Genomic DNA, 27,712 nt, shown 5'->3' on the forward strand with positions numbered 1-27,712 from the left:
ACTGACGACGGGAGAGAGGGGGGTTCGCTGACATAGGCTTTGCGGTGGGGAGGAGGGGGCGATGACCCCATCCCAGTAGGGGTCTGCATGCCAGTAGGGGTCTGCATAGTTGACTGCATAGTTGACATAGTTGATTGTCTGCATAGTTGACCACGCGGTGCGCGCGCGGTCAGCTGTGAAGATGAGTACACCGCATAAACAATCAGCCCTACAAAGCGCCGGCAATCGAAAATAGCACCGCGGCGACGACACACTATACCACACCAACGCCACCTTACGGACGCGTGTGCTTTGATGTGCGAATAAACTATGCACAGGGCGTAAGATATGAATTGGAGATGGGAGTTGTACGAGGTCCCTCGCTATAAAAAAGGTAACCGGCGCACTTGTAAGGTATCCGTTACGAGAAAGATTCCGAGGGAATTTTAGCAGCCCATTCGATGCATTTGAGAGTTGCCTCGACAGCCGTAACTGCCTAACGTACGCCAGCAGCTTTCGTATTAAACAAGCAAATACAGTGCACCAGCCACGAACAACCCCCGTGTCTGCCCACAGAGTACGACGTTACTTTTGTTAATTTTGCTCACTTAACTCCTGCTAATACGTACTAAAAATTTAACGAAAGTACAGGGCACGTTGAGTGCGTCTCGTCAATAGAAGCCCTCGAATGTTAGTTCTTAATATAACGCGAATGCATAAATAATATGACAATGTCTTGTTTGAAATGGTATAACGAGAAACAATTTTTGAAAGAGCTCGAAGGAGAAAAAAGAAAGAGAGCGAAATGCCGGCAAAAAAAAAAAAACGAGCTGTGCAATAGCGTGGGAACACTTACACATGCGCGCGAAATGCTTACCACGAGCGCAAAGAGCGCCATCTGGGCAGCTGCTTCCAAACAAAAAGAAGCCGCACAGGCGCTAACAACAGCAGCACACCGAAAAGCTGGATTTAATATGTTATATAACGACTTTTAGGCGGCAAATGCCTCTTGCAGGCATCACACCCGTTAAGTTACGCTGAACTAACATGCACTCTTGCGCTTCACTCTACTGACAAGCTGGCTTTTCCCTGCGGCTTGAATGTCTGACAACTTAGCTCACCGCACCTTTGAGGTGCGAAATTTCAGAAGGCGCATTTGCAATAAATGAGGGGGAGACAGTCTCCCGATACGTCGGAGGCGCATTGCTTACAATCGAAAAATTTTTCGTGCAATTTTTGTCTAAATACACTTGAGACGAAAATATCTTCGTAAGCTGTGTTGTGTCTGTTCAATAATGACGCAGAGGCGGAAAGGTAGGCCTACGTTCAGGCCGGCGATCCCAATACGCAGTAAAAAAAAAAAAAAACTAATACAAGTAATACAAGAAGTATCGACTGCCTATTACCAACAAGCACACGCGCACACACACACATTTTTCACGGACCGTGAGTTAAATTGATACGACACACACGAAACCAAATTAATGAGATTGTCGTCGGAAAAGTTGGCAAAGCTGCACGTCTCCGTTCTTTTTTGTTTGTTTGTTTCTGTTAATATGAAAAGTACGATATGATTATGAGGCCTGCCCCTATTGGTAAGACATTTCAACTATAATCTACGTCAAAATCTGACAACCTGAGGGTACTTAACGTTTACACAAATCTAAGTACACGGCCATCACGCCTTCGCACTGCGGTCGCAGTGTACAACCGCAGCGACTGGGAATCGAACCCACGTCCTCGTGCACAGCTGCGAAACGCTGCACCCGCTACGTCACCAATGCTGTGTTCCTGTTTTTCACGCGGGATGACGGCGGATCGTAAGGTATATAATAAAGGTCACGTTCGTACGTGCTCACCCATATGTACATACGTGCAGCAACTTATGGTGACACTTATACATAACAATAATGTATGACATGATATCAAGGGCCAGTGAAGACGAAATATCGGCAAGACATGACAACGGGTGCGATCCAGGGCTGTAGCTTCAGGGGGAATTGGGGAGGTTTTGAAGCCCCCAGAATTTTTTTTTTTTATGCTCCAACTTCTAGGGTGATACTGAAGTATGTACTCCTTTTCACATCCACCACCAAATGCCAAAGTTAGCCGTTCTACCAATTAACCCCCCCCCCCCCCCGTCCATGAAAAAAAAAAAACATTCCTGGGTACGGCCCTGGTATGATGAATGATAGCGTAAAATTGCTGTAAAATGACCTAAAATACTACAGTACTAAAGGTAAACAAAAGCATGAGTACGGCGTGAAACGCACGTGTGATAAGTAAAAGAAAAAGATTACAGTGTATGAAATACACAAAAACAGTGAAACTATATTCGGAATGACTGCCTCTCAAGGACTCAGTGAGGGTCCAAAGGACAGCGCATAAAAAAAATGAGTCGCTCTCATAACAGCATCGATACTGAGAAGGACACGCAGAGAATTAATTTTAAAAATTGTTCGACTTTAACGCCTCAGAGAGACGCCGTAGTGGAGGGCTCCGGAATTTTCGACCACCCGAGGTTCTTTAACGTGCACCTAAATCTATGTACACGGACATCAAGCATTTTCGCCTCTATCGAAAATTCGGCCGCAGCGGCCGGAATCTGATCCCATGACCTGCGGGTCAGCAGCCGAGTGCCTCAGCCACTAGACCACCGCGGCGGGTGATGCGCTGAGAACTGCGAGCGTAAATAACCTTGAAACTTATTCATACCCAATAAAATAGTTCCATAAAGGCACTTAATCCATGTAACGATGTAGGTTTCTTCGTTGGGCAGGACTTTCATAAACTTCCGCCTTTACTTCGAAAAGAAAATATAAAAAGAAAGGGGGGGGGGTGACAAAGAGCACCGCAACTCACCCAAGGGAATGTCCAAGCCTATCCACGACCACTCTCATCGATGCCTCTGAAAAAGGACAAGAAAGCGAAGATGCCATGAGGTAAGAAGACTGAGTGAAATAAAAAAAAGTAAAGAAAAAAAGTAGTCAGAAACAAGTCGAGCCGCAGCGACATTACGTTTACTACTACAGTTGCAAATGCGAAGTACGTGTAGCTCAGACGTGCTAATCTTTTCGGCTGCACTGTCACGCCCCACTGTGTCTGGCGGAGAACGCAAATACGGATCGCCAGCTTGTCTCCAAGGGCGTCTTATCTATAGAAGCTGCCTTGACATCCGATAAAAAACATTATGCCAGTAGCGAGCGACTTCCCAGGGTCGATAAGGCACCTAAAGAACTGGATATTAAAACGCGAAGCTTTTAAAAGAGAGCTGAACATAGACGTCAGCTTGCATTGTACTAGTAGACTATAGTATATATTCTTCTGACTATATCAAACTATTGCGACACTATAAGCCAGAAAAACAGCATTCCAAAGCCGACAGCATTCAAAAGCCGACAGAGCTGCAAAGAACCAACTTTACCAACGGTGCATGTTTACCTCTAATTACGAATGTAAAATAACTCGGAATAATGACGTTAAGTTATAGAAAGCCAATGCAAGGGCGATAGCGTTGTGTGTTATATAAGAGCGGCATTCCTACACGCGAAAACCTTTCTTTGTACGTGCCAAATCGTATGCCACAAATTATCGGCAGTGTATACAAACGGTCTTAACTACTCCGCGGAACCATCTATCCGCAAGCCATCAGTATTTTACCACGAAAAACCTTTCCCCGTCACAGTACGAGGATCAATCACAATGCAAACCTTTCCGCAGTACAACCAGTTCAACCCCCCCCCCCCCCCCCCCAGTGCAGAGTACAGATCTTCCATAGTTACAGATGACCGGGAGATCACGCGCTTCAAACTATACATTAACTGTCAGAAACAATACGAGCTAATGATTATATAAACCAGACTGCATCGGGCACCGCCCGTTCATCTGTAAAGATCCAGCTGTCATCCATCCTTCGCACACGTGTCGAGGGATGGAACGTCACGATTAAAGAAACAAAAGAAGTAGTCGTATTTTGCAAAGACAACAAACCATTCCACCTTTGCACCTGTCAATCACACGTCAGTCTGTAACAGTCCGGTAAGTCACCGCCCCTGAGCGCATCTGTAAGCACTGGCGGCACGACGACGTCATCACGATAGCGTACGGCATGAGCAACGTCATACGCCATCAGTTAGCAACATTCGTTAGTTACAATGTTTTGACATTTGTAGGTGAGAAAAAAGTAGGTGACAACTAGGCATGTGGGAATAATCGAATGCTTCGAATATTAAAACGAATAGTAGAGTATTCGAATTCGCTTAGATTCGAAATTGAATTATCGAAAATTTCGAAGTATTCGCAATGAACGAGTAGAAGAAGTATATTAATCCGCACGTAACCACTTGTAAAGATGGTTTCACTGCAGTGCATAAGTGCTAAGCCGTGAAAGAACCTAATTTGGAAAAATTCGCTGTGCCGCAAAGCCCCTCCTTCAAATTTGAAGGGGCCCTGCAACACTTCTTGAGTATAATCCGAAAACGCTGCCGATCGGCAGTAGAGGCTACCGAGAACACGCGAGTCAAATATTATAGCGCAGCACGCCGGCCTCCAATTTCCAATAAGTTCTCATAGTCAGCTAAATATTGCCCTCTTCTCACGGCAAATGACGTCACAAGCGCAAAAATCACTCGTCACAGCCATTGTATCAGCCATTGGCTGATTGCGGCATGGAACGCTCTGCCGTTACTGGGGCCGCCACGGGGGGTCACAACTTATCCGTGCGTACGTGCGCGATCGCACTAAAAAGCCGCGTATTTAAAGGAAAAGAAAGAGAAAAGGGCTCGAGGTCACGAAGCGCGCACGATTTTTTTTTTCTTTACCCGTGCTATATACCTACCTGATTAGCGTCCAGCGCTTTCATATAGGGACGACAAGAGACAACGCAATCCCAGCGTGCTACAAATCTTTGCACCTCCGCTCATACTGGGCGGATTCTTGAAAAAAAAAAAATTGCGGCTATGACTTCGGGAGGCAACAAGCTTCTTTAGTGAATCCATTCAATGGGTACTTGAAAGATTGTTGTAAAGCGCTTTTAAATGAACATAATATTCTGAAATAATTCATTGTTTTATCAAGCCTAAAAGCATATTGTGACGGCATGTATTCCCAGAATGAAAGAAACAACTTTATTTCGAGATCTAGCTAGGTAATGGTCAGGGCTAGACCACTCAGATGGAGGATGAAAGACCTTGTCTCCCAGTAGCCTCCCTGGCCAGCTGGATAGTCCATGGTTGATCTTGTAAATTAGAGCTCAGCAGCGTTGTACGTTATCGCTCCCGGTGATGTTACGGGGAATCTGTTTGCTGCTTGGGACACCTCTGTGGATAAGGGAGGCCGCTTCTATTTTACAAGCTTTTCCTATCGTGTATGGGTAGATTTCTGGAAACATTATGCGCATAGCTAAGCAGGACTGGGAAAAGAATCGGTTTGCGATTTGCGCCAATCTGTCACCCGTTTTCGATCAAATTTTGGGTAAAGTGGAGGGAAACTCTGCCCTCAAGTCACGATAATATTTGGTGTGTTCTGCATAGCTGGCGATTCAGCCTTGTAATAAATGCTCGATTTTGGCAGCAGCATCTCCCGACGAGGGTACACCAATTGAGCTACGCGGCGGGTTAAATCTCGCAACAGCGCTTGGACCGTCTCGTCCGGGTTGTAGGTAGCTATGTTTGTGTGTACCGGGAATGATATTAGATATTTTCGTTCCTCCAAATCCACCAGTTTCTGGCTCCTCACTTGAATTTTCGGGGAACTTTGCGAGATACGTCCGCACGTAAAGTTTCCAATCGCGACCTGTGTGTGAGTCACTCAGAATGAACCTATGTTTTGTGGAAGTGAGAGCTATGGAGATGACCACCTCTTAAGCACTCGCATCGTACCGAAAGTCAAATCCTGCTACTACTCAAAGCTGTTTAGATTTCCCTTGAACAAAAAAAAAAGAGGCATTTGCATAGAGGCCATATTTCAATTAAAAAAGTATTGTTTAGGTTACTTAGGTCATAATAAGTACGCCCATTTTTCTTTATATGCCATATATGCTATTCAAGTTCGACGCGAAATTATTCGACCAAAATCAATATTGCTTTGAATTCGCTTCGAACCTAAAAATGACTATTCGCACAAGCCTATAGTGACAACCATTTCACAACGCTTTTGTCGTTATCTTCACAAAGCTCAATTTGCTTACTGAGCGCTTTAGCAATGAAACTCCTTTAGTAAAGTTGTCAATCGAGATCTTTACAAAGCAAACTGTTGCACACAGTGTCGCAGAATTTACACTGCGAACAAGTGTTGTACACAAGGGCACAATATGCGCGGCTGCACATGTGCCACACAACTTTCTCATCATATTGTTCTTGCAAAATATTCATTTCGGAAACTTGAGTAAGAAAGTTCAGCATACATCGTTCTTATACTACCTTGCTTATGATACAAGTATGCGTTATGTGCAACAACTTTTGTTGCGCGGAAACTGTTGCGCACATTGTTCTAATTGCGTTGCGCCCAGACGTTAAATGTGAGCATACGAGAAAAGGAAAAACAAAAAAAGCCTACATGGTGTTCGCCCCAGTCAGTCAGCAGTAAGTATTGAGATCAGAAATCTAACTCGCGACCCTGCGTCCCTCCCTAATTCATCACACCCTCGTTAATACGTTAGTGTTAGAAGCGACGAAAAAATAAACGGGAAACTGGGTGGTTTCGCTTATCGTCGTCACTGATAATGGCATTTGTATACGACACATTGGTGACGAATTCACCCACACTGCTCCACGCGCGTTTTCTGCAATGTGTTATCCATCTATTCCCGTACACTATTTTCAAGCGTCCCTCGTTTGTTCACTTAGCAATCATTCAATTCTTATCATATAACGAGTTGCTCGTGCTTAAGGTTAACAGCGCGAAAATAACACATGTGCACGGCGGACAGCAATCAGACTGGAAAAGCGCTGACTTCTAAACGAGATTTGATTGACAAGAAGGCTCTTATAAATAGGTCAATAAAAAGTAAAAAAAACAGTGGAAAAAGATGAAGAACACCGATGCAAAGAAGCGGAACTACCACAAGTATGGATCCGCCACAGTGGTCTAGTAGCTAAGGCGCTCGGCAACTGATCCGCAGGTCGCGGAATCGAATGCCGGCTGCGGCGGCCGAGATTCTCATGATCGTATGGTGGTTTTGAAACGTTAAACCCACCCCTACCTCTTAAAAAATAATAATACTACAAGTATGCAGAACCAAGTAGCCCAGCCAGCCGCTTTATTGAAATGTTCGATTTCCATCGTTTCCAATTCTCTTTCTATATAGGTTGTTGCTGATGGTGCATCGCTGGTGTTGGTTTTCTTACTACAACCACCACTTCCTAACTCGTCAATACAAGGAATAATCATACCGAATCGAACTACGAAGCCGAAACGTTCGCATGTGCTCAAGGCTTCGGTCAAAAACGTGGTCAGTAGTGCCTCCCCGTTATGAAGCCCATTTTGAAGCGCAGCTGCGGCAACAGCTGCAGCTACCACACCGCGGCCGCTACACAAACGCCGCCTAAGTAGCCAACATATGCACGTCACCCCGCCGGAGGTTCCACCAATGGTTTATGGTTAAGAAACGGCATTGGCACTCAAAGATTTCCGAATCTGAGTGCTTTTTTTTTTTGGCTGACTATATACCGTGTTTATTCACACAATAGCAGAACTACTGGCCAATGTTACCTGACTAGTGCTGTCTGTCAAGGTAACTAAAGGTAACTTACAGGTAATCAAGCAGCTAACGCATTCTATCACACTATTGATGAATCGTCGCTAAATTTTTCAACACGACTATAAATATCCAGTTTTAAAATATTGTTACGAGAAGGAGAACGACTCGGAGGGGTAGTCACCGATGTATTTACAGCCGGTTAGGCGAGCAGCGCCAGCCACACAGATTAGCTGGCGCCAGTCTATCTGCTTTGTCTTCTTCAACTCCATGCACTGGCACGTAGCAATATGGTATACGCAAAGCTCCGAATCTGCGTTTGTCGCCAGACTCGCCACTGCACATGCGCTGTTTTTTTTTTGGTTACCCACGTTAAATTAAATACGAACTCAACGTTAAAGCATTCTATCACACTCATCGATGAATCACGGCGGAAGTTTTCAACGCTAAACTATAGGCAGTTTTTAAATATGGCACACAACGCTCTGCGTTCGCATTTGTCGTCACTGCGTATGCGTCATACGCTGTCCCCTTGTGTGACCGCGCTATAGAAGATCGCACCCAATGAACGCTAACACTCCGTACACGCAATTAGGTCGCGTTAGAATAGGCAGCTTTAGATTACCGTTTGCAAGCGCTGCGGGCGCCATAAGAGTTTTAGAATAGCGTTTGCCCTGCTGCGAACCACAACGCACGATCGCAGCGACACCGTTGCCCGGAAACCAGCGCTTGCGGGACACATGCGGGCCGCCATTACCACACGCAATTTCGGATTTTCCGCGTGCGGTCCGCGAACGCCGACTCGCGTTACGACGCATGCGCAGTGGCAGCGACCGCACCGCAAGGGCTCGCGGTGCGCTATTCTAAAACTACCTAGCGTTAGAATAACGTACGTTGCGATCACCGTGCACGCCTTCTGTCACAACGGGGGCCCGCGTGAGGCTATAAATGACGACGCAAGCGCCGTCCATGGCGAGAGTTGCGTATACGCTGTTCTAGGGCTCCCCTATTCTATGCTAATGTTCTGTGTACGCTAAAACGATAAGATGCCACGAAAACAGCGAAAGCGTATACGGCGTCGGAGTCGAAAAGCAACAACGTTATTTATTATCACACACGCGAGCAGCCGCTGCGGGACTGCCGGCCTTGTGACGTCAACAAAACGGGAGCATGTCGCGCGATCAAACACAATGAGAACAATGCGCGAAAACAAACTCCGGGGGACACACAAAAAAAAAAAAAGTAGCAGATATACCGCTGCGAGGGGGCGACCGTCGCTGGCTGTTGCACGCCGCCGCGACAAACACACGCTGAATGTCACGGCCCAATAGACACCTATACGATCGGAACGCCGCACTATACATTGAGTGCTCCGCGCTCCAATAAAGATGTCACGGTGTACCGCGCGCCTATGCATACTTCGACCACTCGGGCGTCATTATCAACAGTCTGCAAATAGCCGCGAGCCTATGAAATGTGTTCACGGATGTGTTATAGCTTGCCATTCATTACCTTGGGCTGTTAAAACGTCACCGCTTTGTGCCGGCGACGCGACTAAAACCATCAAATCGATTGATCGATCGATATGTCAGGTTTAACGTCCCAAAACCACCATACGATTATGAGAGACGCCGTAGTGGAGGGCTCCGGAAATTTCGACCACCTGGGGTTCTTTAACGTGTACCTACATCTGACTAAACCATCAAAAGTGTGAACGTATAGGTTTCACCGTTCGAGCGTCTAATAGTCAACCGAGTCTGAGCATCGCCACATGTACTTTTTAGAACATGTCGTTCTGAGTAGGTAAGCAACCGCAGCATAATTGAAACTTAAAGAGCACCTCAGAGCTAGCAGCAACATCGTTACAGTGACGCACTAAGCTTCAATACAAAACTAGGACTATAAACTTTCCTGAGATACAAATTTCATGAGTAAATATCAGGACATGCAACTGTCAGTCCCGTCGGGTCTCATGGGTTTGACTTGTGTAGTGCTAAAACAAAAATCCCGTTGTGTATCTTGGGTTTTGTCTTGTGTAGCGCTAAAACGAAGATGCCCTCTATAGTATTCACAAACTCGGTCAAAAATAAGTTCCTGCTAACTATAAACTATATACGTTTACGAGCGCACTTAGATGCCGCCAACTTGGGCTGTTAACGTCGCGTCGTACGGTGCCGGTAACAACAACAACAAAACCATCGAACGGAACGACGCTCAAACGTGCAGAAACGGGCACGGGCGTATACTCGGCGCGTCATGGTTTATTTGACGATACGACGTACGAAACTGCAGCAGATTTTTCAGAAAATGGTCACTGCTGACACACAGTCAGACCAAACCATGTAGCCAGCGCTTATTCTTGGCTTTCCCTACCCAAATGCTAAAAGCTTACTTATTTTTAATAGATATGTTTAAAATGTACAAAAATTAAGCGTTTCGATGACACATAAACTAACTATATAGGACAAGAAGAACAGCCGCCACGTCAGTTGGAAAAGTGACAAAAACGATGTGTTCGTGCCGCCGGAGTGAGACCACCGCCTTTAGGCATTCATTGAAGCCATTTTCTGACCTACTATGTTCGTGCCCCTCATGCAGATACCCAGAACAGGGCCTTTTAGGTACTTAATAAATAAATAAATAAATAAATAAATAAATAAATAAATAAATAAATAAATAAATAAATTGGCAGTTCCCACGTACAATGGGAATCGACGTTGTACGAAGCATGCGGAGGGAAGGTAACCGTGTTGTTATTTTTTTATTGAGCTACGCCTTATGAAATCACGCTAAATATATGTGCAAATTTTACACGCACAGACATATGTTGAAGAGTTGAAGATGTTTGTATAATCGATTTTTTTTTTTTTGCACAACGATGTCATCATGAACACGAGCATTAGCAACACCAGAAGCGATAAGCTGACATGAGTGCTCGCGACGATGCTATAGCCCTGGACACTGCTATATAAATAAATTTTGGGTCTTGGCCGCTAACTATAATTTAACGTTAACCTTACGTGGCGGCTGATTCAGAGAAGTGCATATGTAATGTTTATAAAATTAAATAGCCAGCACTGCAACCACAATTGACGTTTCACGAACACTAAGGTCTATTTGGAAAGTAGTTCCGAGACCTGGCGTGACTTGGCGTGACCTGGCGTGCTTGACTGCCATGCAGGATGCTTAGGTTCGATTCCCGCTGAGAACCTGACATTTATTCTTTGCATTCTTCGGGTAAATGCTGCCTATGTCAAGTTTTTTCTTGACACTCACGCGTTGAAATTGTCAATGTGTGTTCTCGTTCCTGGGTAGATATTAAGTGTCAACCACCTGCCACATACTATAGCATACCAGTGGCACACCAGTGGGTATGTGCCACTGTCTGGCGGGAAGTGTTAGATGGCGTACGTGACGGAATTGTGACATTATTGATATTGTGACCAGCGCGTCATGTTCGTCAAACAATGTCACCCTCCCATCCCATAATTTTGGCTCATGCCAAAGGGGTGATCACGAGAACACCCAGGCGTATGCGGCTATAGAAAGATAGATACGAAGATAGACGCCTAAAGTGCTTGCAGTACGCAAAAGATGCTTCGCATTTAATAAACTTTCCGTAGCACAAGTACACTTGAAATTTCGCTTAGGGGAGCGCGGATTTGATTGATTGATATGTGGGGTTTAACGTCCCAAAAACACTATATGATTATGAGAGACGCCGTAGTGGAGGGCTACGGGAATTTAGACCACCTGGGGTTCTTTAACGTGCACCCAAATCTGAGCACACGGGCCTACAACATTTCCGCCTCCATCGGAAATGCAGCCGCCGCAGCCGGAATTCAAACCCGCGCCCTGCGGGTCAGCAGCCGAGTACCTTAGCCACTAGACCACCGCGGCGGGGCGGGAGCGCGGATTTGGGTAATAAAAAGATTTGGATCTGTTTTTTTTTTAACTAACTTTCCTTGCTTAGAAGAGCTTCACTTTTGGTTAGGAAAAGTTAGGAATTTCGGTTTCCTAACCAAAATTCTAATTTTCCGGCGCACTGCAATTCAGACAAGTATGTGCCGTATCAGAAAAAAAAATCTGATTCTGGGGAAAATCAGGCACACCACCTGCTTGAGAACTGTTGGAAGATCTTCACATAAAAATAGGAGGTTCCTTGTGCATTAGTGACAGTTATTTGTTCCTTTCGCAGGCCGAGAACCCGTTATTGGATCGCAGGTTGTGATTAAGATGTTCGATATTGACCACCCGAGAATCTCAGAACGTTCGCTGCGCAAGGTAATTATAATTTAACACAGCGCACGCTTCAGAACAACTATGACAACTGAGCTAAATTTGGGCGTATCAGCATCGCGATCGAAGCATCTGAAGCGTATACGCAGTCCAATGATCACGATACGTTGTTGCGTGAGGGACGATTTCGTAAGCCGCTACCACATATACGTATGTCAAATTGGGCAGGAAGTTCCAGTGGGCAGCGGCAACTTTTACGGAGCATGCACCGAAACACAGAGCGACGATTCCATGTTCTGGTGGCGCCACCTCATTCTGTCAACGTGACAAGCGTCGCTCGCCGTTGCTCCCTGAACCCACTACCCAATATATTACAGTACACTGTACTATAAACTCATATGATTGAATTGACCATTTGCGGGAAAACCACTGCGCATGAGCAGTAACCGCACAGGTAGCGTTCCTGTACAGGCGTTTTGGTTTTGGTTGGAAAACCGTCGGTCGGGAATGATCCAGTGGATGTTGTAAGAAAGATAAGCGAAGCTGTCGGCACGGCAGTTGATCTGTCTGATATTGACGCATGCCACTGGATTCCCACTCCTAAGCCTGGTGTGAAGAAAATAATCGTTCGTTTTGTAAAAAGAACAAAACGTGACGACATACTGGCGAAATGTAGAAAAAAGAGGCTCGATAGTTCTATGCTTGGGGATGACAAAAAAAAAACGCCCATTTTTGTAAATGAGCATTTGACGCAGAAGGGCAAGGCATTGCTTGCAGCGGCAATACAAAAAAAGAAAGAAGCCGCATGGAAATTTGTCTGGACATCCGGTGGCAAAATCCTTGCACGCAAAGATGAAGGATCACGAGTAATACACATTGCGGATGAGACAAGCCTGGCTAAAATTAGAAATTAGATGTGACATATGTCATAACAAATTGAAAAACATTCCACTATGACTGATCTTGTAAATAACCAAAAGTATTACAGTGTTGAAGACTTTAATAGGGCATTTCAATCCGGAAAAAGCTTGTTTAAAGCATTGCATATAAATTTTAGAAGCATAAAAAGAAAGGTCGACGACATTGCTAATTTTGTATGGTCTATAGCTATTGGATTTGATGTGCTAGTTTTCTCCGAGACATGGATTACTTATAAAGAAGATGCACCGTTCTTTCCAGGCTATAGTCATGAACTTCTCTGTCGTAACCAGCAAAAAGGTGGAGGTCTTGCTATTTATTTTAAGGATACGCTTTCGAGTGAACTGCTTGATAAGTATACTGTTATGAACGATGATGTTGAATGCATTACAATGTGTGTTGGCCCATTCATAGTAATTGGCGTATATAGGCCACCACATGGCCACAAAAAGAAATTTATTGAGTATCTTAATGTTGTGTTATCCACTGTTCGCGGGAATACTCCTTGCATAGTAATGGGTGACATAAACATTGACCTCTGTTCCAATGATCCTTATGCAAAAGATTTTGAAACGCTCTTACTTACATATGGAAGTACAAATTTTATACGTTCACCTACTAGGATTACATCAACAAGTGCTACGCTCCTTGATATATGCGCCTCAAATTTAAGCTCACAGAATATAAAATCCGGGGTATTTGCGTATGACATAAGTGATCATATGCCCATTTTCTTTCTTGCACGAGTTACTTCTCAAATTGGTCAGAAAACAAAGACATCTTTCCACCGAATTAAAAACAGCAAAACTCGGGAACATTTTTTTCAGCTAGTTCAGAACATAGATTGGACCACTGTTTATAGACAAGAAAATCCTGATGATGCTTATAACACATTCATGACGTTATTGAGTACTAGCTATGATGCGGCATTTCCACTTCAGAAGCGCTCACGTGGCAGAAATAAGAAATGCAGAAAGCCTTGGATAAATCGTGATCTTTACCGGCGCATAAAAATAAAGAATAAATTGTATCATGAATTCATCCGTTCGCGGAACACAGACGCCTTAGCTGAGTACAAGAAATATAGAAACGTTTTAAATTCAGAAATACGAAAGGCTAAACAGAACTACTATGAAAATTTATTTGAAAGCATTTACAATGACCAGAGGAAGCTATGGGAGGTCATAAATGGGCTTACGAACAGAAAAAAGGGTTGTAATAGGACACAGGACCTAACAATTAATGGTCAGATTTTCAGTGGTGAAAGGTTGGCCAATGTCATGAATGAACATTTCATAAATGCGGGTTCCTTCATTTTAACGGATGAAAAGCGAGATAATGCTCCAACTCCTGATAAATCTCCTTTGCCGTATTCTATTTTTCTCGCACCCACAGATCCGGTTGAAGTAGAAAGATTAATTAGAAAACTTAAAAACAATGTTGCATCAGGGATTGATGAGATAGGTTCTGTTGAGTTAAAAATGGTGTCACCATTGATATCTAATGTCTTGGCCTATATTATCAACCTCACCCTCACTAACGGTGTATTTCCAGAGCAGCTAAAAGTAGCAAAAGTCACTGCAGTACATAAAGGTGGTGATATCAATACTTTAGCGAACTATCGACCTATATCTGTGCTTCCAACAATATCAAAAATATTTGAAGGGGTTATTTATGATAGACTTGCATCCTTTTTTAATAAGCACCAAATAATAACAAAAAGTCAGTATGGTTTTCAAAAAAATAAATCAACAGAACAAGCTCTACTGTATATCAAAGATAAGATAATCGAAAATATGGAAAACAAAAAATATACTCTTGGGCTCTTCCTCGATCTTCAAAAGGCATTTGACTCCATACAATTCAAATCATTGATTCATAAATTATCAAGTTATGGGGTGCGTGGAGTTGCACTACAACTGTTTAAAAGTTACCTAGAAGATCGTTATCAATATGTAAAACTGAATAACACTATTTCTGCAAAGATAAAGTTGAACCAAGGAGTCCCCCAAGGGTCTATACTGGGGCCATTATTGTTCCTTGTCTATATAAATGATATTGTCGATATACCTCATTCTCCTGAACTTATAATGCATGCTGACGATACGAATGTTTTCTTTACATCAGACAATCTATTATCACTTGAGGTCAGTGTAAATAATTATCTAAGCAATCTTTCAAATTGGTTAAGGCAAAATGGACTGCGCTTGAATGCAAAAAAAAAACAACCTATATGATATTCCGACCTATAAACAAACCTATTAGTAACAAAGCTGTAAAATTCGAAGGAAATTGCATCGCACATGTTAGGGAACAAAAGTTTCTTGGTGTATGGTTTCAGGAGGAATTAAACTGGAATACACATGTAAATCATCTTATCACCGCATTAGCGCGAATAGTTGGTTGTTTTTTTAGAACAATGCACTTAATCCCATTGAGGTTAAAAATAAGTACGTACTACGCACTTTTCCATTCTAAAGTAAGTTATGGGATGTTAGTCTGGGGACCGACATCACAAGGGAATTACCATAAGTTAATAACTATACAAAAGAAAATATTGCGCTGCTTTGAAAATTACAGGGGGAATCTACAAGACTTGCGCACTGCTCCACTATTCATTAAACATTCCATACTCGGAATTGATCAATTATATCATTTTAAATTACTTCAGTTAATACAAAAGACTAAGCTATATAAAGAAAGTTGCACCGAAAGACCACACTACAGTATGCGAGAACAAAAGAAACGAGCTCCTAGAACAAGAACTAAGTATGGAAAACAAAGTATTGCTTACCAGGTACCTCAGGTTTTAAATACCCTTGCAGATCAATTGAACTTTAGGGCTAGTAGTGCGACTTTCAAGAAACAAATAAAGAACTTATTCATAACCACTGGTCTACACTATCGAAACTACGTAATGGAGTATCATGCCTCTGCAAATGCTTAAATTGTTCATCAACTTCTATGTCAATTATACGAGTGTATACAGTGGAATTCATTGTATCCGCATGCATTTTGTGTCTGTTTTCGATGTTGTTTCGCTGATATTGTTTTGTTGTGAATTATAACGAGAGTGACCTCTAATTCTTAAAATGTGTTATGTAAACTTCTTATGCTATTTATGTTTAAATTTTGTGTTTACAATTTCAGGTTGCTTGAAACCAATGTATTGAATATATATATTGTTTAAGCTTTGCACTGTCACGAACTGCGGAGGGACAAGGGCCTTTGTCAGGCTGTTCGCCTTTAGCCCTTTGCCCCTGCAGTGAGCTCTGTATCCGGCTTACTGTAAATAAAAATCCTACTACTACTACTACTACTAAAAACATCAGCCTGGCGTTCCATCAATATGACCCTTAGTAACGGCGAACACTGCCGTTTTCACGCAAACACCGTACCTCACAGACGGTGCACAAGCCAACCTCACTGAACCTATAGTTAATCGACAGACATTTCAAGGTTCAACTTCAAGTGTATAACATAATGCTCTTCTTAAAAGAGCAGGCGTAATGAGCCTGGCGAACCGTCGAGGTAGCGGAGTGCAGGTATCACCTCACTTGGTTATTTCTCAGGCTGAAACGCGAGAAATTCTTGTTTTACACCGTGTATACAAACGTCAACAGAATGTTTTTCTCCTTTACCTTCTTGTTTCAGTAAAGGGCATGCGTTTTTGGTCCTAAAGCAACAAAACAAGCGTTTTGTTTTCCAACCAAAAGCGAAGCTTTCCTGTTTACACGACAGGGGGCGCTCACTTTTCCGCAAATGGTCAATTACTCTGCTAAAACCTACCACGCGCTCTGACATTGTGGCCAAGCGTGATGGGCCGACGCGGCGGGCTTCACTCGTGTGACGTAATGCTCCCTCTTTTTTTTTAGATGCGAAGCATCTCTTTTACTAGCCTGTGTAACGCTGTCCCTCCGTACGAATGCGCCGCAGCTGTTGGCGCGGTGCCGAGTAGGTCACACCTTTGCTGCGCGTTGACGTCACGCTCACCTCGCAGTGCACGCTGACGTCTCTCTCTGCCAAGCATACCGCGCGCTTGCCGCGGCGCCCGCAGCTACCGTCTTGTCCATACGCCCGCAACACCTACCGCGACAGTCGCTCGCTACACCACCGACTCGTCGGCTCACGCGCAATAAACCTGACGCGCGCCTAACCTGCGCGTTGAAACATGTCTGAACCTGTCACCTACAAGACCTACGCCAGCCATCGCTTCAAACGAATCTTTCAGCGCTTACTGCAACACGCGCGCGTTAGCGCCATTCATCCCGTGACGCCACCCACGCGCAGTGCTGCTGCTTCGCATCCCATCAGTGTTCTCTTCTGGGAGATGGTCCAAGTGTTTTTTCTTTTGCTCCATGCTGCCTATGCTAACCTCTCCCCCATACTTTCTGTGCGGCCCCAGCTGTGTCGGCTTCATGAAACTTGACCCTTCCTCTGAAAATGTTGCACACCCCTGCTGCAGATTAATTTCGAGTAAAAAAAAAAGTCAAATGAGGTGTGAAGTTGAGTACCGCGGAAGACTGAAACACACGTTTCGGGAAGGCTACAGAGGGTCAGCTGCAGAGTGAAGAAAGATATGCTGGTGTGAAGTGCAATGAGCTGCGCGTGAGCAGAAGATCACTGGGACATACCTTAGTCCTGGAGTGGGCATCGACAGATCAATAGGCTGATGGCGACGACGGCGAAATACCCTGGATTCTTTATCATCTTCGATACATACACGCGGCGGCAGGAAGACAAGACATCTTCGAGCTCACGTCAGCCTACACGAGTCCCTATAAGTGTCGCAAGAACAAAAAGCGAATGAACACTTGGCCCCTTGATGAAACCTATTGCATTACAACGCCTCCCATGAAGCTCACACGCCACACTTCCGTGGCGTTCGACTAAGGCACCCCGTCATGATAAGCAGGCCGTAAGTGAAACTCGTTATCGAAAGTAGGGACGGTGCAGCCATCGCGCCGGCGCGACTTACGCGTCGCACCTAAAGGACGAGATGATTGGCACACGTTGTTCGCGTGACGATAAGCGTCGACAAAGCGCGACGCAATGAGCCCCTTCAACAATGCTATGGCGCACGCGTCCTTACAGCAACACCAAAGAGCAACAATGGCTTTGTTTAGATTGATAAAACTACACTACGAGAGCTCTTATGCCATTAGTTTCATTATCATAAGTCCATTATGAGCGGAGAAAATCAAGGTTGAAATATAATTTCTAAAATTTTACGCCGAAACTCCCCGCGTGACGTCAGAAATTGCAAAATGTATTTTCCGAATTTTGTCAACATTTGCTCGATGAGATTTTCTCAAACTTCATACGCTTGGTCTATGTCAACCGCAGATGACAACGTGCTTATTTTTTATCGATTAGAAGCTACGTAGGACCCAGCAGATGCCTTTAGAATCCGTGACGTCACGATGCTTTGTGCGGGAATCTTTTTTTTTCACGCGTTTTCTCGTTTACCAAGCGTCGTTCTCGCGATTTTGAAATTTGCCCCGTTACGGTGGTCTAGTCTAGTGGCTAAGGTGCTCGGCTACTGACCCGCAGGTCGTGGGATCGAATACTGGTGGCGGTGGCTGCATTTCCGATGGAGGCGGAAATGTTGTAGGCCTGTGTGCTCAGATTTGGGTGCACGTTAAGGAACCCCAGGTGGTCGAAATTTCCGGAGCCCTCCACTACAGCGTCTCTCATAATCATATGGTGGTTTTGGGAAGTTAAACCCCACAAATCAGCGATTGTAAAATTGTACTCTACTGATATGCCAAAAATCGCTTTTCTCGTCTGTGATCCTTTTAACCGAACTGCCTCTTTAGCTTAGAGGAGCCCTCCGTTCTGTCGATACCGGTTGTCCAGCCCGCTACCGAAACCCGGCCAAAACAGCAGTTGAGCAGTCTAACAGACCCCCGCGCATGAATAACCACTAGTCACGGAACTCGTGCTAGAGTCACGCTACGGTACAGCTTAGCTTTAATGAGATGCGAAGCAGTTTATGGCGGAGTTCAATACAGTGTGCGTAACCAACCCTCCTGCGCATGCGCCACAGCTGGCCCAAGCACTGCCAGATAACGCTCACGCGATAGCACGTTCTGACATAGGTAAGGGACTGGGTAAGACGCTGTGGCCTCGCTTCCATCAGCAATCATGTGACGGCGTCGGGGAACGAGATTCTGCAAGACGCGCGATGAATCAACGCATTCTTCTTAGAACGCGCTTGCACGCGCTGGCGCGTTCTTCCCTGTGTAAGGAACTAGGTAAGACGCTGTGGCCTCGCCCCCTTACACTCTATCAGCGATCACGTGATGGCGTCGGGGAACGAGATTCTGGAGACGCAGGCGGCGAACCAACGCTTTCTTCTTAGAACGCGCTGGCACGCGTTAGCGCGTTCAAACCTGCGTAAGTGGCTGTGTAAGACGCTGTGGCCTCGCCCCCTTACACTCTCTCAGCAAATCACGCGATGGCGTCGGGGAAGAAGATTCTGCAGACGCGCGATGAACACAAGTGCTCCTCGAGAGTGGCAATGCGATGATTGATTTGTGGGGTTTAACGTCCCAAAACCACCATGTGATTACGAGAGACGCCGTAGTGAAGGGCGCCGGAAATTTCTACCATCTGGGGTTCTTTAGCGTACACCCAAATCTGAGCCTACGTATCAATCAATCAATCAAAAGTGTTAGAGGATCCCTTTAGGTCTACCCATGTGCTGCTTCACACACTACTCAAGGCTCCCTTTAGTTTAGTAGGAGATGGTGTAATTTTTTTGTTTTACTCTTTCGTCTGTAAAGGATCCACCATTCGTCACGCCTGTGGAAACGGTTTCCGAGTTATGTCAAGTAACATCATAGCACACCGTACACGTCCAACGAAAAACAAAATAAAAACGAAAAACCTACTATATATATTCAGTGAATCACAGAACGTCTGTCGCAGCGCCTGTTCAAAAGTACACAAAAAGAGAAAAACGATTTTACTCACGCTATAGTAAATTACCCTTCCAGGATACCAAAAACACCATTCTTGCCACAAGAAAACGCTTAGTAAATCAGAAAGCGCGCAAAAAAAAAAATGTACAGGTCAATGCGCCATCGTCAAGCTCTCGTGCAAGTTCGGCATTATGTCGTATATTTTGACAGCTCGGTCCTACGTGATTTTGTAGGAAAGAAAATTCATTATATTGCATTTAAAGAAAAAAAGCACAGGCTTTCAGGGATTCTCCGACCTCTATTTTTTTCTAGTAGTAACCATAAGATCGCAATATTGAAACACAATGGCGTTCTCTAAAAAAATGGCAGACCCCACATGTAGTGGGAATCGATGAGATGTGAAGCACGAATGAGAAATGTTGATATGTTACTTTAGAATCAGCACGTTACGAGGTGGAGGTAAATGATGCCGTACATGACTTCCGTGTCATGATTATCATGTTTGGATGTGTCGTTTACATCCGTCATCTATCCACGTCACGTGATACCAAATTTAGTATAAGTGAAGCTAGCGAAACGACCACCAGCGCATCATGAGCGTGGCGTGTAGTCATGTTGTTACATTACACGCATCTCATGATTATCATGTTTGCACCTGTCACATACCTTCGTCATCCGTTCACGTACTGTAATACCAAATTTGGTATGTGACGCTTACAGAAATGGCCGCGAGCGCATCATGAGCGTGGCATGTAGTCATGTTGTTACATGACACGCATGTCATGATTTTCATGCTAGGGTATGTCGCTTGTGTTCGCCATGCAATTATGTCATACCTACCAGTTTTGCAATATGCCATGTGAACGGAAGCACCGCAAGAGTTCCAGGTCCATGAAAGGTAAATCATGACATTCGTGACATACATGTCATGATTTTCATGTTATGAATAGTCAAATATGTTCTTCATACAGCCATGTAATGGTACACCAAGTTTCGTATCGATACGATTATCGAAACGGCTAGGAGAGCTAAAAGTCGTAGTAGTCGGCTAGATAGATAGATACGCTCAAAGTCGCCGAAGTTCGCTAAGAAATGCTTCGCATTTAATAACATTTAATCAGCCTATAGATTGATTTAGTGCATCACTTTAGTATTTTTTAAGCACCTACAGCTTACTCACTATTTATGCGGAGGGCAGAGTGAAAAGGAGAGAGAAAGTTTAAGGAAGGGAAATCTAAGGACGCTAGCCACATAAAGCATATCCTATTTCCTACCCTACAATGAGGTAGAGGAGTAGGCTAAAAATAAAATAACCAATGAGAGAGAGAGAGAAGAATAGAGAACACTACCGTTGTGAGCAACATGAGATGGAACACTAAGCAGTTGGCGAGAGCGAAAGTGTTCACAACTCTAAAGACTCAAGCAGCAATGTATCCCGTATAATTGAATACGCCTATTTTATCGGTATACATCGCAAGTAATTGCGGATTAAACGCGAATTCCGTGTTTCCTATCGTATTGGTGACGCGCGTAAAAACGACTACTGTTTACGCCATAGGCCAACAACACTTTGCCCCTGCTAAATTCTTTCGTGGTGACGATGATGAAAAACGGGTCGATCGAGAAAAAAAAAAGAAAGAAAATGGTAGGAGAAAAAAAATTCCGCCATATCCACGAAGTGAATGATGATGAGTGGGCGAAGCTCCGGAGGTAAACCTGGTAAACCATGAATCCTCTGTACATTTTGCCCACTCGATTTTATTACATCTCTCCCCCTAGCGTACGTCGCCGCACTAAATCGAACGATTGCCTTCAACCAATGACACGCGCCATATGTGACATCATTCCTATTTTATAAGATCTCGCGTCTTTCATCAACTACAAGTACCGCTTTCTAGTTTATAACATCTTGCATCTTTTCATCATCAGCTACAAGTACCACCATCTAGTAAACACTACAAGAACTAAACGAGAGGTGGCTACATACAGGAGACGGTACTGCCATCTAGTGAACACTGCAAGAACTAAACTAGAGGTGGCTACATACAGGCTACAGGGGACGCACAGCCCACGCCCTAAGGAGCTTCGCCCCTAAAACAAAAGACTGCCAAGCGTTAACAACACGGCATATGAGCTGCCAGTTAGTTACGTACGATTATTATAGGGCCGGGTCTGTCGCTGCCTTTACCGTTGCTTTCACAGCCGGCACTACGCGGTGTAGAGACGTGTCACCGGCGGCTGATTGTGAGAGCTGAGCAACGCGGAGAACCGCAGCCGTCCGATCCAAACTTGGCCGCCGCAACTTCGTCGAAATCACTGGCGCGCTTCGATAAGCCCTGGCGAAGGCGGAACTCAGCTTCAGTAAAGTCAAGTGGGCAATAGAAGAATCGAAAAGAGAAAAAAAAAACGCAACGCCACTGGACAAAGCAAATACTAAAACTAAATAGTAAAAAATGACGCCGCCTTCGTTCCTGCTAAACGTGGCTTATGAAACGCTATTAAACGCAAAGAGTGCCGGCTCTTCAGGGAGATACGGCAGCGGGTTACCGAACGCGGAAAAGAACACGTCGTATCCACCACTACACAAAAAGAAAAGCTAAGACAGGTGTCGATTGATAGCCGTCCGAAAGAAAAATCGGGTGGGAGCGCAGATAAGGCGCGCGGCACGGACAGAAAAAGCATATAGGCGTAAACGTGTCTCACTGATAAGAAACTCGCGTGACTTCACGCTCTTATATTTCCCGCGTCCTCTGACTCACGCGCGCCACGTCCACAGCGGCTCGATAAGATATTGCATTGCACGAGGAATGTTAATGTTTATCAAGCACTTCGATAAGGAGGACGCTGAGAGCGCATCTGCGCCGAACTGCTGATGTGAAACGGGCGCACCACACAGCGTCGGACGAAGAGCTAAGCCTCGTGTTATCTCCAGCGCTCCTCTGATCGAACAAAGCTTCTCGCAGGTTCTAAAAAAAGGGGGTGTCGTATCACTATTCTACACGACGGGAGCTCTTGTGGTTCGTGCGGTGGGATGTTCGTCTAGTTCGGCTTCAATCGGCGTTTTTCGCACAGGAACTGACTGTATTGATTGATTGATTTGTAGGGTTTAACGTCCCAAAACCACTATTTGATTATGAGGGACGCCGTAGTGGAGGGCTCCAGAAATTTTGACCACCTGGGGTTCTTTAACGTGCACCCAAATCTGAGTACACGGGCCTACAACATTTCCGCCTCCATCGGAAATGCAGCCGCCACAGCCGGGATTTGATCCCGCGACCTGCGGGTCAGCAGCCGAGTACCTTAGCCACTAGACCACCGTGGCGGGGCGGGGACTGACTGTAGGTCATCAGGCCTGTCACTTATCGTCTAAATTACCGCTTCAAACAAGTTTTTTTTATCGCCACTGATTAACAACAAAATTAACTTAACCTTAATTCATTACGCTTTACATACCTAATGTATTGACAACACCCGAAACGAGCTATCAGTTCCACTCGTTCGTCATCAAAAATGGCGCTTTCGTGCAGAATAGGAACGTGCCGGAAAACGAAACTATGAAAATAGATTGCTGAATTTCCATTACAGCTTACAACATTAGCATCTAACCCCCCCCCCCCCAAAATGATACAACTAGACTACTCCAACATTGGTGTGCTTCTGTGTGAACGGAAAAGCCTGGAATCAAAACCTTAATGAGTCTATTTCCTAACTTCAAATCATGCGGCTGCATTTCCGATGGAGGCGGAAATGTTAGAGGCCCGTGTACTGTTATGCCAGCGAGTCCTCGTCAAACGACCGTGCCTCTGAAAAAGGCAATCTGGGTCAGGGCCAGCCCGCCGTCTGCCCGACGCGAACATCTCAACGGCGTGAACACGCGCGGCGCCTCTCTCGCCCACGTGCATTGAGTCATCGGCGCACGTGACGGCGAGCCGGCGTTCTCGTGCCTGGTGGTCTGACGCATGGCGCGGCGGCCCCCATTGGCGGAATCTGCCCGGACGACCCGCGGCGCTTCTGATTGGACACTTTGGTTGGACCCGGTGTAAATAAAAGAAGCCCTGCGGCGCGTCGCGATCGGCAGTCTTAGAGAGAGGAGTCCCCATGTCGGAGGGCCGACATGTGTGTGAGTCAGCGGTCTTCGGCGAAAGGCTGAACTATGTGTTAGAGAGAAAAGCTCGGCTCTTCGAGTCTCTGTCGGCCCCAGTGCCGAAATTGTAACGCCTCTGTATATATGCTGTACATAAACCTTGTTTAACTCACCGTCGTCTCGTCCGCTCGTCTTATCGGCTCTGCGCAGAAGCAGTCGCGAGCTGATAAACATACGCTACCAAACGGCTGGTGACCTTCCCGGCGGAGTTGGAAGCAGTGGCGCCATCGGGACCGTGTTGGCGTCGCCGTCTTTCGCAACAGTGGTGGCTTCGGCGGGATCGGTCCGTCGTTTCTCAACAGTGGTTGGCAGCTGCGGGATCGGCCGGCGTCAGCGACATCGATGCGGTGAGTGCCTGATGTTTTCCCCTCAGTTCACCAGACTACTCTAGCTCAGGTTGTAGTAGTTTAGAGAAGGGCTGTGTGAAGCATTAGAGTGAGCTTTGATCATTTCAAGCAAAGTCGAAGTGCTTTGAAACCAAAGTTAATGCGGAGGGGGTAAACACGGGAGTGTTTAAAATTGCTTGCGCGTCTTGCTAGTAGGCTTATAGTGGGTACGGCAAGTAAATTGTTAACAGGGGCAAACAGCAAGAGGCTAGTGTGAACGATGGAGAACCTTAAAGTGAAGGAACTCATCGAAATTTGTGAGGAACTCGGCATTACTTTGGGCCGTGCGAAACGAAAGCAAGCGATCCTTGAGATCATGAAGGATGAGGGAGTGTCGGCTGAGGAAGTCGATGAGGCCTGGGTGGATATTAAAGCACGCCGTGAGGAGGCTGAAAGGCGAGAAGTAGAAGCTCGCGAACGTGAAGAAGCTGAAAGGCGAGAAGCTCGCGAACGTGAAGAAAGGCGAGAAGCTCGCGAACGTGAAGAAAGGCGAGAAGCTCGCGAACGTGAGGAGGCTGAAAGGCGCGAAGCTCGCGAAGAAGCTGAAAGGCGCGAAGCTCGCGAACGTGAAGAAGCTGAAAGGCGCGAACGTCGCGAGGAGGCCGAGAGACAGGAGCGTCTCGAGTTGAAACGACTAGAATTGGCAATCCTACAGTGTTCGCAGGCGCCTAGCGTAGCTTCTCCGACGATTCAGGTCAGCGGTTTTAGAATTCGGGACCAACTGCCACCGTTCGTAGTAGGCGAGGACATGGCGAAGTATCTCGTCAAGTTTGAACACGTCTGTGAGCGAAACGCTTTGGAGCGGCCTCTTTGGGCGCGGAACCTGCTAGCTCTTCTTCCCGGCGAAGTGTCCGACGCGATAACTTGCTTGTCTAGGGAAGCGTTTGAGAGCTATGACGAGGTTAAGGAAGTGCTCTTGAGACGTTATAAGTTGTCACCCGAGGCTTTCAGGCAAAGGTTCCGGTATGCTGAAAAGGGGAATGAGTCACACGTTGACTTCGCGTTTCGTCTTAAAGCCGATTTAATTGAATGGCTCAAGGGCGAAGGTGTTTATGACGACCGCGATAAAGTGGTGGAATGCGTTGCATTGGAGCAATTCTACCGCTGCATCGAGGATAATGTCAGACTTTGGCTGCAGGACAGACTTGGGGAAGTACAGTTAAATAAGGCAGCTGAGCTAGCTGAGGAGTATTATACTCGCCGAAAGTTGCATAGCAGGGCAGTGCGCGTTGAAAAGGATGAAAGGAAAGAGGGCTTTTCAAGGAAACCTGATCAACGGAAACCCGTTCCGCACCGTAATTTCAAGAAGGACCCGTCTCTTACGAAGGACAGTGTAGGGGAAGGGCAAACAGAAGCGGAGAAATCGAGTGAGGTTTCTACCACACAGGCATTAGAACCGGAAAACAAACGGAAGCCGCTAATCTGCTACAACTGTAAAAAGGAAGGGCACATCGCGAGAAACTGTCAGGAAAAGTTTGCCTTCGCAACGATCCGAGAATCAGAAAAAAACATGCGGTTGTTGGAGCCGTATCTCCAAGAAATTAGGGTCAATGAGAAAACGTGCCGAGCACTTAGAGACTCAGCGGCAACCATGGACGTTGTCCATCCTTCATTGGTGTCTCCGGATGACTTCACGGGAGAATGCGCGTGGATCAGGCAAGTCGCCGAGGAGCAGAGTGTTCGCTTACCAATCGCCACCGTTGTCATTGAAGGCCCGTTCGGTAAGCTTTGCACCGAAGCGGCTGTGTCTGCCGCGCTGAATGGTCGTTTTTCTTATCTTTTCTCCAACAACTCGGAGCAGCTTCTCAAAGAGCAGGGCAAATCGTTCTTCCCCAACTTAGCGTGCATGGCTCCCACGCGATCGCAAGCGCGAAAGCTTTCGCGGAAGCTTGACTTGGTTCCATGCGGTGAACTCTCAAGTGACCTTGTCGGCGGGTCGACGGAACCCCAGAAAGGAAATTTTCCGCATGAGTCATGTGAGCAGTCACGCGAGCGGCCCGTCGCGGGAGCGGCCGGCGCGGTATGCGCTGGGGGAGACGACGTGGCGCCATTGAGTCAGAGCGAGAGGGTTGCAACGCTCTCGCCTGTTGCGGAAAGTTGGAGCGAGCTGCCGAGAGTTGATCGAGAGACGCTCATTCAAGGGCAGAGTGAGGATCTCTCGATTGAAGCGCTAGTGGAAAGCCAAATTGAAGCGCTCGTGGAGAGCCAGAAAAACGCGGCAAAAGTGCTGTCGAAGGAGCACTACGAGAAATCGGGGAAGAAGCGCGCTTTTGAAGTTGATAATCAGGTAATGCGGCTGCAGCCATCCAAAAGGAACAAGCTTGAGGTTGATTGGGAAGGGCCCGCCAAAGTATTATCGAAGCCTTGCGATACAAATTATGAGGTGCAAGTAGGAAGGCGGCAGAACGAAATTTACAACTTGATGAAACCCAATGTTCAATATCAAGCGGTCGTAAATCAGCTGTTGAAGGCTTCAGAGGAAGAGGAAGCAGAAAATTTGAGTTCTAGTGAGGTGATCGAAGGGGCATCGAAAGTAATCCGGGAGCAGATAAACCTAGAGCCTAGCGTAAGTGAAGGAGGACCTGAGAAAGAGGACCTGAGAAAGATTGTTTCCGAGTTTGGGTATGTGTTGTCGGACCGTCCCGGAGACACGACGGTGATCGAACACGATATCGAGCTAAGCGGTGAGGAGTGTATCAGTAGCAAGCCGTATCGTTGTTCCCCTGTGCAACGTCGAAAGTGTGAGCCGCTCTTGGTGCCGCATAGGTATCGTCGCCTAAAAGTGGCCGGTTACTGAAGTGGAGCATGTTGCTCCACAGCGCAACTTTGACGTTCGCTATCAAAAAAAAAATAAAGGAAAGGTAAACGCTAATGCAGGTGCATTGAGCAGTGCGTTCCAGCTAGTAACTTCTCAACCTTTCGGTTTCTGGCTGGTGATTCGGGGCAAAATTTTGACCTCATCACGACCTGGGCTGAGCGCTCTCGTTTAGAGTGATCTCAAGGGGCCAACTTTGTGGTATTCTAATTCGTTACGTTGTTGTACGTGGGAAAAAAAAAAGATTGAGTTGTCATTTTAAGAGTCTTGTGTCCCACATGTGCCTCTTGATGTAGAGGGAACAAAATTCCGATAGACACGTAGATAGGTATATGTTGTACTATACTTTGTCTGGTGTTCTGTCGGGTGACCGAGGGCACTTGCTTGTGTCGTGTGTTGTCTGTTGTCGAACCGTTCTTAGCAAGTTGCAGAACCATCGACAAGTGCTGAAACCGAAGATGGTCAGGAGAGACGAGCGAAGTTGGCCAGCAAGTTGTGACGACGAGCCAGTGGAGCTGGGATCTGTCGTCAAAAATGGGATGTGTTCCCGGACCAGTCTGGAGCTGTATTCTCCCCATGGCCCTGGAGGCGAACCTGGAGGGACCAGGC

The 27,712-nt window shown here is 45.9% G+C and overlaps 1 protein-coding gene across 4 annotated transcripts in view; it reads right to left on the bottom strand.

Annotated features, from left to right (window-relative positions):
- The window catches only part of Cpes (Ceramide phosphoethanolamine synthase), a 91,704-nt gene that overhangs the window by 25,669 nt on the left and 38,323 nt on the right, over positions 1-27,712 (bottom strand). Inside the window, exons 1-3 of one of the 4 annotated variants that reach the window (XM_075875550.1) lie at positions 21,912-22,279; positions 17,467-17,610; positions 2,842-2,887 (exon numbers count right to left, since the gene is read on the bottom strand). The gene's annotated coding sequence lies outside the window, so the exon portion shown is untranslated. Of the gene's footprint in view, positions 1-2,841; positions 2,888-17,466; positions 17,721-21,911; positions 22,280-27,712 lie in introns of those variants that run through there. The other 3 variants (XM_037431709.2, XM_037431710.2, XM_075875549.1) reach the window with 3 other exon arrangements.

This window comes from Rhipicephalus microplus, chromosome 10 (genome assembly GCF_043290135.1).
Source record: "Rhipicephalus microplus isolate Deutch F79 chromosome 10, USDA_Rmic, whole genome shotgun sequence".
NCBI classification, from domain to species: domain Eukaryota; kingdom Metazoa; phylum Arthropoda; class Arachnida; order Ixodida; family Ixodidae; genus Rhipicephalus; species Rhipicephalus microplus.